An 11,003-nucleotide genomic window follows, 5' to 3' on the forward strand; every position below is an offset into this window, starting at 1 on the left:
AACTCATTGACATTTTCATGCAGTAAAGCGCTAGTTTTTCTTTTTGTCAATTGTTCGCAAACACAAACATCTGCATTCTAGACGTGCATTTTGAAGGTGGGGAGCACAGGGTCTTGCTCTCACTTCCATACACCTACCCAAGACCTTGTGAAGTAGTTGGGGCTGCAGGTGTGCACCGCTGAGCCCAGAAACACGTGTTTTAAAAACTGATTTCTAAAGCGCAAAACTGGTATAAGCCACAGTCTACCGCCCGGGTCACTAGATTGTGGCTGATGATTCCTGCTGCTGTGTTTACAACTTTTCTAAGCCAAATTCAGACTGGGTTGGTCATTCCCTTGCTTAAGGTGTTTAATCGTCTGTCCTTTGAGATGCTGGCCTTCCTGACTCAGATACTGTCTACACTGCAAGCTCACTTTCCACGTTCACCCCTAGGCTATGGCCCTAATGTACCCTTTCCAGTTCACACTCGGGGCTCTTGTTTGAACACACCCTCTACGTCTCTGCCACCATTGACCTAGTGCTACCCTGATGTGACATAGAAAGCCTTCTTCGGGAAATTCCTCCACAAGCCACCCATCAAAATCCCTTCCATTCCGTAGTCCTGAACTGAAAAACTACAGACATCCTTTGCAAAAGGCCTTCCTTGTTTTACATGGCTGGAATCAGAGTCTCCTAGATTGCAGCTTATGGTTCACATCTCAGCACATAAATTAAATAACTACCTCATGCGACACTCACACGGCTTACAGAAGGAGGTGAGACGATGTTAATAAAGCCCACCATGATGTCGGGAATAGAGTTGGAGCTCAAAATAAATAGCTTTATCTCGCCTACCCTTAAGCTATATAAATCCTTGTGCTTAAAGCCATGTTTGGTTTAATTGCACACAACTTAAAATGACTTGCATGTACATATTATATGCTTAATAAAGGATTATTAAATATCAGTTGGAGCTTGAAGGGGCTCGAGACCCCAAAAGTACAACAATGCCAAGCAACCAGAGCTTCCGGGGACTAAGCCACTACCTAAATACTATACATGGACTGACCCTGGACTCTGACCCCATAGGTAGCAATGAATATCCTAGTAAGAGCACCAGTGGAAGGGGAAGCCCTGGGTCCTGCTAAGACTGAACCCCCAGTGAACTAGACTATGGGGGGAGGGCAGCAATGGGGGGAGGGTTGGGAGGGGAACACCCATAAGGAAGGGGAGGGGGGAGGGGGATGTTTGCCCGGAAACCGGGAAAGGGAATAACACTTGAAATGTATATAAGAAATACTCAAGTTAATAAAAAAAAAAGAATTTTAATAATAAATGATGCTAAATGTGAGAAGGGCTAAAACACAAGATTCCCTGGGGTTTTCTTGTCTATATGACGCAGAAAATCATGAAACATGTGGGTTATACATCCAGGACCAGGAGTCAATTTGGTGACTGTCTAGCTTGTGTTTCTATGTAAGTTACTGAAATTTTCTGACATTCTGTTTCTTCTTTCCTAAAACTCTGAATAAAATGTCTTGAAGGAACATTCTAGACTACTGTGACACTTGCTATTAGTACCAATAGATTGAGAATATTAAACAGGACCTATTTACTTTGCCAGCATTGTGGAACAATGCTCAGAATAGCACACGCCTGAATGAAATGGAAATTGTACCTCCCAACCATGATTTTATAATGTAGAAGCCAGAGCAGCAACCTCTGGGTCTTTCTTGTGGAAAAAGGCCAGACAGTTGAAAGAGCTCTCCTATAACCTCTGAGGACTGATCCAATGGACAACACCTTCTTCTTCAGCAAACAGCAAGAGTGAACTTCAGCTATGACATCAGATCAGACTGAGAATCCATCCAGCTAGCAGGTAAACTTTCCATGTGTGCCTGAGTAAGGTCCCTGAAAATGCAGTCATAAAAGTTCTTCCGTGTCTTGGTCATGACTGTCATCTTTCTGAGTTAGTCTTCGACCTACCATCTTCCCTTTCCAGTTTCAACTTGGGAAGGCGCAAAGAGACGGTGATGGAAATGGAACTGTGCTCTTGAATGACGTCCATGCAAACTAGTGTGGCCTAGGGTGCATTCCAAAAAACAAAAACAACAGAATTCAAGTACAGCCTACGTGGTACTGAGTCATGAGTTGGGTCCTGAGGAAACTACCCCTAGCTACAGTCTCACCAAGTGTTCCTTAGGCTGAGTATTTCATAAATAGGTTTGCCCTGGTGACCAGGGAAGCTCGGCCGTTTAGGAATTCCATTCTCTTAAAGCACACAGTACAAAGAGTAACAGCGGCATTCTATGAGCTTCACCTGACTACACATGCACGGTCAACTTGCAGTGCCAGGGAACTCATGTCACTGGCACAATTCTTAATTTAGTTCCCATCTCAAAATGCCACAGTTCTATTCTTTTAGCAGGAATATAACCAACAGGGCTGGAGAGATGGCTCAGAGGTTAAGAGCCCCGACTGCTCTTCCAGAAGTCCCGAGTTCAATTCCCAGCAACCACATGGTGGCTCATAACCATCTGTAATTAGATTTGATGCCCTCTTCTGGTGTGTCTGAAGACAGCTACAGTGTACTCAACATATATTAAAAGGAAAATATAATCTTTATTTAAAAAAAAAGGAAAGAATATAACCAACACCCACGTGCAGTAGCCACTCAGCTCCAGAAACCAAAATCTTGGTGATTACAAGTTCAAGGTCAGCCTAGATAAAATGGTGATTTCTTTTCTCCTCGACACTGAAACCAGAACTGAATTAAGAACCAATAAATCATGACACTCAGCAAACTTGACAACTTAACTAATGTTGACATGAGCATTCTCGTCAGATCTAGTGGGGGTTTCAGAGACAGTGTTTGTTAGAAATAGATATGGTGCAGGTTATCCTGACAGCTCATCGTTGGTTCTGTAACCATCCTTTGAAATGTCCTGAACTGGAAAAGAACCCTGGAGAAGGGAGCAATGGCCTATGTAGTATCTTGAAAAATAAACCCACATCTCGTGTTTTCTCCATCTCTGAGGTAAAGGGCACGTTGGGCCCGGAGGGGGTAATGTATCAGCTCAGAGCTCTTTCCCTTTTCGTGTTCAGACACCACTGGAGGTAACTCGACCCCTCTCTGTCTTCCCTGGACAGTGGCCCGGATGAGACTCGGCTTTCTTTCTCCGTGTGCTCTGTAAAACCACCTACCACTCAGAGGAACTCTTTGACATGCTCTGAACTCTGAAGGACAAATGAAATTGGCGTTTTTAAACCTGAAGGCAAAACAAAGGAGTCTGAAACAGGACACTGTAAGACCCGGCACTTATCGGTGCTCCAGTGAGAAAAGGGGGCTCCAGGCTCAGAGAACTCCGCAATTGCAGTTCGAGGAGCATTCAGGAGATTTCTCCCCCTTTCTCTGTGGGGGCTAGCTACAGGAGGTGCCTGAGTATCTGTCCCTTCTCAGATGCAGAGTTTCCTTTGTGAGCAACGTCTGAAGGTGAAAGGGCTCAAAGGGGGAAGTACATCAGGGAACAAAAGAGACAGACCGACATGGTACTCTTGACATCACTCTTGCTGAATTCTGCTATGTGCAGTCTAGCAGGCAAAAAGGGACATAAGAGACAGAGAAACTGCATGATAGCTCTCTCGGGGCTCTTCGCCTTAAAGGTGAAACTTTAAATACATTGATTCGCTTCTAATTTGCTTCAAAACCCCACCCAAACTTCTCCAGTCGTCCTTACTGGCCAACTAATTGCTCTCATGTCGACTCTGTGTCCCCACAAGGCTTAGGTCCTCCCCCTTTATATTATTTGAACTTGGCAGCCATGTTCTTTGTGTGCACGGTCCAACTGGTTTGTCAGCATCGTGAGGATGGGCTTTCCGGATCCTCGGTCCCTCATGTCTTTGTCCAGTTGTTAATTCTGCAACTTTACCGCTATAAACACTTGCTGAGGGAAGTCTTGTCCGCCAATGCTGACGACTCCTGCTCAGATGCCACTCCAACTATGTCCCAGCTCTCTCCCTCACAGATTAAGTTCCTAAAAGTTCCTTTCCTGACCAGGCAGGTGGAATTCATATGTCTATCCAAAAGCAAAGGTGTTCTTGGCTGCATGAATCGTGAGAAAAGAACCGCTTGGAGCCACAGTGGGTTTGACCTCTCTGCTTATCACAGAACAGATCCGTGTCTTTGGCTACATTCAGAAGTATCAGCTAATTGGCAGGACAGGCCCTTGATCTTGTCACCACAGCGCTTAGCCACCATGACGTGAACTAGTGGGCTAGCTCAGCTGAGGAGTCTCGCGCTTCCTTCCTATGCAAACTGTTTTATTTTTGTTCCACAGAATTTAGAAACCAAAGAACCCACCAGAACTCATTCCTTTCCTACCATCCTCTTCCTCTTCTTTCTCTACTCTCCCCAGAGATCATTCGTGTCCCACCAGTTGGGGACACCCGAGGCCCACGAGGCCAACCAGTGTTGGTGCACATAGGTTTACATCTCAGACCCGAGTCGTCTATGTGTAACAGGTTATCACTACCTACAGGCAGCGTGGCCACTACACTAATGACGACTTAGAACGCTGCCTAAAGTGTGTGCTGAAGCATGTGAGGTAGGAGAAGAGGGGGAAGATAATAATTATTTCATCTTTAAACCTCACACCAATGTACATGAATGTCCCAGAGAGAACGGATACGAGGGATCAGGCTTCCTTTTCGTCAACCCTGACCATATCCATGGCATGTCCCCAGGTGATTTTTAGCGCACGCACGCGTGTGTGTGTTTGTGTGTGTGTGTGTGTGTATACTTAGTTATTACAGCACTTTTACATACATAGCATAAAAGTTCATTCTCACAATATCAAGAATATGCTAATATGTAAATGAGCTCAAGTACATAAAATGTATCCAGATATTTCTAGTCACCAGCGAACAATATTAAGAGGTAGATGGCACGCTTCACGAAGCGATTTACTATGACTGCCATTTAACCCAAATGGTTATACTGCACATAGGCTGCGTGGAAGCCCAAAAATGCATTCGTAATGTGCTCCTGGAGAAAGGGGATTATAGTCACACTGCAACATTGAAGCTAGTTGGATTCAAACCATTTTTTTCCTACTGTATTAAATCTTTCCTTGTGTTAAGAAAGAGCAGGAACTTGAAGAGTGAAGCTGGTGTAGTTTGCCAAATGAAAAGAGCGGTCGCGGGCTATTCATAAAACTGCTAAACAACAGCGTGGGTAATAGAAGACCCCAAAGAGCTACCAAAAACAAACCGAGCAAACAAAAGCCCACTCTGGTTTTCTTAATAATCATAACTCTGCCTCTCCCTGTGTGATTTGATCTGCATAACACCGCTCAATTAAATTGACAGTTGGACCAAAAATTACTGTCTTGGCTGCTGAGTTACCACCTAGCAAAGCTCTCAAAACCCCCTATTTAAGTCTGCTTTCTCCAAAAAGCACTTTCTTACTCTCTAGAGCGTTACGTGAATCAGGAGTCCTGGAGCCCACAGCGCCTAAGTGTGGTTAGCAGGTTGGAAACGAGTAAGCACAATGGAAATGGACCCTCTTTGGTTACCATGGATACCTTAGATCTAAAGGACTCCTATTTGGGGTACTCATCAGCCACCACTAGAACAAAATCCCTCATGCTGCTTGGACCTACATATGGTCATAAATGTTTACTGCACACATACGGTGTTCTAGGAATGCTCTGAAATGGCAGAACCATACTGCGGGAAACCATTTCTTTCCTCTGGTGCATTTGCACTACCTGCTTCCCGTCTAGAGAAGTAAAGGTTTTATTTTGCAATCCACTTTGCAGAAGTGAGCGTTTCTGCTAGATCACTAAAATGGCTTAGCTAAAATCAGACCCAAGTTTAATTTCTGTGGCAGGCCAACTCACCTCAAAATGCTTACAAAAGTTTTACAAGCCCCTACACTGTGGGGGTCTCAACTGTAGTAGTCTGGACAAGAGAATCCTCCAAGGAGACTGGCAGGGTATACGGCCTTTACCTATTCACGTGAAATCTTGCAGAGCACTTCGTCTGAATGAATCCCAAATTACAACTGACTTTTCTCAACATCTGATCCATTCAAAGAAAGTTTCAGTGATGTATATAATATGTATTAATAATTATATATGTAATAATATATATATTAATCTTTGAAATCTAATGATCCTTGAAGCCAAAGCAGTTAGTTTAAACTCACTGGAGACATGTTAGTCCTCTTCACAGATGTTCATTTTATCCTACGAGGAGGAAGGTACAGGCAACTTGGGAGATCGGGCCTTACACTTGTACCCTGTTTTGACTTAATGGCTTTAGTAAACCAACAGAAACACTCTGTCCCATAAAGATAATTGCACAACAAAACTTTATCTTTTCCATATGGCAAATGGGACGTCACTCAGTGTGACTTAATGATGTAGCCCCCCCACAGGACCCTCTCGAGGCTCATTTGCCTGCTCTACCAGGAGGCCAACCCGTATGATGTACCTCAGTAGGGAACCGTCTCAACCGCTAATGACGGTAAGAGCCAAGCCACTGTCATGAGCTGGGCATGGAGGGACAGAGGTGTAGACAGTGAGGTGGCTGGGGAAGACGATGGTCATCCAGACAACACAAGCTTCTCTATCTCCTCTACATTCACCGTCCCCTTCCTTTCCACCGTCTACGCTTGTCTCCTCCATTCTTTCTCGGGATCTCGACCCACAATCACAGCTATGGCTATTCTGCCATTGTGTCCTGTTTTAAAGTCTTTAGCTTGGCCCCTCCCCTAGACTCCATGTGTATGTAGTTGAGTATGTGAGCGTTGCCTCTGCACCTAATACCTCATGTCCATTATTTTTCTACAAGATTGTTTTTTAAACCTAGTAGGTGTAATATCTGTACCTTATTTTTAGTCCAAACATTTTCCTTGTTTTGTTTAACCTTCTAGAATACAAATGACTTCTAATAGCTAGCTTCCTTTGTATACGCACCATACTGACTATTTTAAAATAGTATTCTAATGTAAATTCAGAAATGTTTCCTTTTTCCTTTTACAGCATAAGCTCCATGTTTGCTGCATGATTCTGAGAACAGATAAATCTACTCAATGCGTCTCCAAGTCGTACCACAAAATTAGGAAAAAGTTTGTGTATAAACTGATCTTTTTTACAAAATAGGTTGGCGTGTTAGCATGCGAAATATAGTTTATTCAGAAAAGAGTCACACATTTCTTCACTCTTTTAAAATTTCGTATATCAGGCTAGAAAGATGGCTCAAGAGTTAGGAGCACCTGCTCTTCTTTCAGAGGACCCAGGTTCAATTCCCAGCACCCACCGCTTGGCTCACAACCCTATGTAACTCCAGTTCCAGGGACTTTGACAACCTACCTTCTTCCAGCAGGCACATGCATGGTACTCAGATAAAATACCCGTACGCATAAAATAAAATAAAAACACTAAAAATGGTCCCACATACATAAGCTGCTTACATCACGTGGACAGATACACACATGGATGGTCGTAGATGAAAAGACTCTAAATAAAGTGTCTTGAAAAGGAAAAGAAACGTGTTTTCACAGTGAACTGCATACAGGGAGCAATGAACAAAACACAAGGAATCTGATTCACCCAACTCGGTTTTCGTGCATTGTGGTGATCAGCAAATTTTTTTTTCTTCTGTAACTGCTCTCTTCCTCTCTTCAGTCACTGGCTAAGGAATTGTTGGGAGTAATACATCTCCTTCCCATTGCACAGAAGCGCCTGCACCCACGTTTCCATGCTCCTCCTTCCACAGCATCACCCTAAGCCCATGACCTTGAACAAGGCCTAATCGAGAGAGCCTATGTCTCCCCATCTTTAAAGATTTTGTTTCCAACACCTGCTGCTTCCTACTTTGCGATCTCACTAAAAACAGTGGTTCTCATGCCTTATATTCATTTCTCTAAGTGTCAGGGGCCAAGAGATTAGCAACAGAAGCTACCCTTTGGGATAGAGTAACTAATGACATAACGCTACAGAAAAACGCTTTTAAAACTTTCAGTTGCATGGTTTTAAGAAGTCTTTTTGTGAGATTTGAGTAGCCCAGCACATGCTTTTTTTCTTCTCCATTCAACAAATATGTACAAAGAAGCTACTATTTAATAGCTAGATATTACACACACACACACACACACACACACACACACACACACACACACACACACACACATACACGAAGCTTATGGTAAATGGCATCAAATGTAAATCATGCTCCAAAGTGATCCCTGTAAGCAAAACCAGGTAATATTGCAAGCAAGGGCTCGATGGACATCCCTGCTCCTTCTGTAAGACGGCTTGCCTCTGCCTAGGAGAAGTGGGTGCTATTGATGGTGTCCATTGTAGAGGCTGAGGCTGATGGGGAGAGAGGAGGAGTGGGCACGCCAGGGCTGAGCACCTAGCTTCACTTGTGCCTCTTGTAGTGCAACCCATGTTCTGTGATTTTGTCTTAAGTCTTCCAAGAAGTCCAGCCTGTGGTGGATGCTTGATGAGTGTGGAGCCCTTGACTAATAAAGAGATTTTAAATGGGTCCCCAACGTCACACCTACCTAGGCAATGCCACCCACATGTCCTCCTAAGATCAAGGGTGACAATATATCTGTGACTGTCAAGATCTTCCCTTTTATGACCTTAGTGAATATTCCTAGAGACTCCTTTAATAATCTAGGTTAAAATAACACAGCATGACGGTCAATTAGGGTAGACACAGAGAGCCAGTTTCTGAAAAGGACAACAGAGGAGCACAGAGACAACACAGAAGAGCACAGAGACGACCACAAGGGAGCACAGGGACAACCACAGGGGAACACAGGGACAACCACAGGGGAGCACGGGGACAACCACAGGGGAGCACGGGGACAACCACAGGGGAGCACGGGGACAACCACAGGGGAGCACGGGGACAACCACAGGGGAGCACTGGGACAACCACAGGGGAGCACAGGGACAACATTCTGACTCTGGCCTGGCCTTCAGGTAGCTTTGCATTAAAGGATCCCCCTTATTGCAATAGTTAATATACTTTTTTAAAGCCTTGGAATGCTGAGTTATTAGGCTGTATGTTACTCTCTCGTGGATTCAATGCATAAAAGCAAAAGCATAAGGGTGTCTGTTAAATATCACAGAGAGACCGAAGAGACCCAGCAATGTCCTTATTGGGGTGGGAGTTGCCCCTCCCCCATTCTTAGAGGATTTTATTCTAGAAGAAAACTAATCACCACACACACACACACACACACACACAGAGAGAGAGAGAGAGAGAGAGAGAGAGTTACTTGCAGAAGATAAGAGAAACAAATATAAATACTTTGCACTTTCAAACCTCAGACCAAGGTAGGATTACCAAGCCAAACTGCTTCCTGCCTTCCTTCCTTTCTTCCTTCCTTCCTTCCTTCCCTCCTTCCTTCCTTTCTTCCTCCCCCCCCCCCACTCTCTCATTTCTTTCTTTCTCTTTATGGGAAAGAATGGTTGAGAACCATAAAATCAGCCATCAAACACACAGATTACCGGGGGATGAGTCAAACGACTCAACCTACCTCATACGTATGCACACTCAGCCTCTTGAATTGGTACATACGATTGGAACCGGCATCAAACCATAAAAATAACTCATATGTCTGTTATGTTTTTCCATTTTAAGCTTATAATAGCAGTAACGACCTCAGCAAAAGACATTTCCTTGGAATTAATGGCTGGCTGGGAGGCAGAGCCAAGGGCCACTGGTTCTTCCCAGCTGGTCATTAATCCCAGGAAATGCCTGCACCTCCATCACTGTTGCTAAAGCCCCATTACAGAAATTTCTCACAGTTCCAGTGTATGGAAATCTGAGGCTATTTTGCAAGCCTGAGGTATTCATGTGAGTTAATAGGCCACCACTGAGCACAGCACACATAATTATCAAAATGACAAAAGGGAAAATATTGTTCTCCTAGGTCTGTAAGATTATAGGAAATGGGGAACAGCCTTATGGGAAGGGTAAGGCTGAAGCTAAACTACATTAATTTAAAGGCAGATTGGAATCACATATATAAAAGTTAGTAAAGAAAAAAAAGACAAGACAATTTACTCCAATTACTTAAAATATTTTTAAAAGATACAAATTAAGGTTTTATATACACCTCTTCCTAAACCGATTATGTCATGTTAGAGAGAATGGTTATAATAAAAAAGAATTGTATACAACCAGCGAAGTTTAAGGGAAGGAATACGTTTGAGAATGGGGGATATGTTTAGTAAGATTCATAGGCATTCACCATTAAATATTTCAGGCAAATATTCTGTTCTAGACTGTCTGACTACAGAAGCAAGCAAACAACCGCCACAAGCACGATGACCTGAAGTCCTGCTTTTTGTCTTAACTAGAGGCTTAGCACAAGCAAACAAGGGAGGAGAAAGTTGGAAACCATAGGCACACTCTTGGTGTCCTGTGCTATCTTATTTAGATGTCTTCTTAAAAATTCACAAGCTTTCAAGCTTCATTGAAAATGAAAATTAGATGCTTTCGGATCTATTCATTCCCCACTTTTAAAACACTGGGCCCAACAAACAGTTCAAAGGAAGGAGTTAATCCAAAAATCACACCCCAAACAGCCTATAAATCTTTCCGGCGTGTTCTTATAACAAACTACAAATGTTGGCCATGATGCTTTGGATTTAATGAAACCCCATGTTCGTTTTCCTCATGGGTTACAAATGCCTGCCTTATTCTCAAATGAGCTTGAAGCCGAGGCCTGCTCCAGGTTACACTGCATCCCTAAAAAGATTTGCTGAAGTTCTAACTCACGTTGCATCTACAGGGGTGAAGCCTTATTTGGAAATGAGGTCTTTGTATTCATAGTCAAGTTAAGATAGGGTTATTTGGATGGGTTATGCTCAAATATGGCCAGGTATCCTTTAAGGGGGGGGGAGGGAGGGAGGGAAGGGAGGGAGGGAGGAAGAGAGAGAGGGAGAGAGAGAGAGAGAGAGAGAGAGAGAGAGAGAGAGAGAGAGTTCTAGAACACA

The 11,003-nt window shown here is 43.6% G+C and overlaps 1 protein-coding gene across 1 annotated transcript in view; it reads right to left on the minus strand.

The window, feature by feature from the left end:
• The window catches only part of Hmga2 (high mobility group AT-hook 2), a 114,646-nt gene that overhangs the window by 72,998 nt on the left and 30,645 nt on the right, over nucleotides 1-11,003 (minus strand). The window lies entirely within an intron of this gene.

Source organism: Rattus norvegicus, chromosome 7 (assembly GCF_021556685.1).
Source record: "Rattus norvegicus strain SHRSP/BbbUtx chromosome 7, alternate assembly SHRSP_T2T, whole genome shotgun sequence".
NCBI lineage: Eukaryota > Metazoa > Chordata > Mammalia > Rodentia > Muridae > Rattus > Rattus norvegicus.